The sequence below is a fragment of the Rhinolophus sinicus genome, linkage group LG05 (assembly GCF_036562045.2).
Source record: "Rhinolophus sinicus isolate RSC01 linkage group LG05, ASM3656204v1, whole genome shotgun sequence".
NCBI lineage: Eukaryota > Metazoa > Chordata > Mammalia > Chiroptera > Rhinolophidae > Rhinolophus > Rhinolophus sinicus.
Window position 1 is genome coordinate 136,172,776 of NC_133755.1, and position 1,805 is coordinate 136,174,580.

The 1,805-nt window shown below is 33.7% G+C and overlaps 1 pseudogene; it reads left to right on the forward strand.

Moving 5' to 3' along the window:
- The first annotated feature begins 271 nt into the window (after window positions 1–271).
- LOC109449080 (large ribosomal subunit protein eL31) lies at window positions 272–698 on the forward strand (annotated as a pseudogene).
- The last annotated feature ends 1,107 nt before the right edge of the window (window positions 699–1,805 follow it).

The window sequence follows — 1,805 nt, forward strand, 5'->3', positions numbered from 1 at the left end:
CTTTACTCACAGCAGCCTATCAACCACTCCCTCCTATTTGCTTATGGAGTTCCCTTAGACCATGATTCTCTGACTCTCCTCCCTTCTTTGCCTGTCAAAATCACAGACATTTTTTCAGTCCTGGCTCAAATTCTACTTCTTCTGAGAGATAATTTCTGATCAGACTATGCAGAATTAACTACTCCACCTCTAGAATCTCTATTATAACCTCCCTACTCATTACTCTGAAAATTTAAAAGTAAAGAGAGCTTTCCAACTTGGGCCTGGCAGGATGGCTCCCGCAAAGAAGGGTGGCAAGAAGAAGAAGGGCCGTTCTTTCACAAACGAGGTAGTGACCAAGGAATACACCACTACATTCACAAGCGCAACCATGGAGTGGGTTCCAAGAAGCGTGCCCCTCCTATTTGCTCATGGAGTTCCATTAGACCGTGATGCTCTGACTCTCTTCAGACTCTGATACTCAGATCCGGAAATTTGTCATGAAGGAAATGAGAATCCCAGATATGTGCATTGACACCAGACTCAACAAAGCTGTCTGGGCCAAAGGAATACGGAATGTCCCATACTTCATCTTGGTGTGGTTGTCTAGAAAGCATACTGAGGACAAAGATTCACCAAGTAAGCTCTATATGTTGGTTACCTATGTACCTGTCACTACTTTCAAAAATCTACAAACAGTTAATGTGAGTAAGAACTGACTGCTGATTGTCAGTTATAAAACTGCAAAAAAAAAAAAAAAAAGTAAAGAGAAAGCATCGAGCATTTATTCTGCCTCTCCTATACCATAGCTATTCAAGGGAGACAAAGATCAGATAGGAGAAAGTAATATAAAGAAATATTCCAGTTAATAAACACAGTTGAATAATAGAATGAGAAAAATCACCATTTATTAACCTCCAATGAAGTGATAGCTCTTCTAAGCAACAATCATTGGTAGATCCCAAGACCATTAGGCAAAAGGCTGACCCTGAAACCACCGGTCTCTGGGTCACTGAAATTAGTAGCATCACTGAAATCAGGATAACCAGACATTATGTGCTTCAAGAAATGATGCAAAATCCACCGACTGTGGCACTTTCTATAGGATAAATGACTTCGTTTCACCAACAAAACCATTAAACACACAAAAACAAAATGACAAGGGACAGTTATAAAATAAAAGAGACTTTTGAGCCATAACAACAACATTCAATGTGAGGACCTTATTCGGATGCCAACTCAAACAAATAGTAAAAAAAAAAAAAAAAAAAAGAAGATATCTTTAAGACTGTTAGAGAAGTGTGAATAAGGAGTAGATATTAGATGATCTTAAGGTTTATTGTTAATTTTGTTAGGTATGCTAATAGCATGGTTGTTACTTTTTTAAGTATTACTTAGAGCTGCATACTGAAGTATTTCCTAGTGAAACAATACAGATGCTGGGATTTGCTTTAAAATACTCCAAAAATAAGTAAATAAACAAAAACAAGGCAGTAGATGAAATGGGAATGGTATAAAGCTAGGATATATACATATATATAACATATATAAAATAATATATGTAATATATTATATTATATATTATATGTATATAAATCATATACCTATTTGTATATATTATATATTATATATAACTTATATATCTATTTATAAATTATATATTATATATAAATTATATATGATATATATAAATTATATATGATATATATGTATATATGTATATTATACATATACATATATATGTATATATGTGTATATATATATGTGTGTGTGTGTGTGTGTGTGTATATATATATAAAACTCAGAGGTACCAAAAATGGATACAC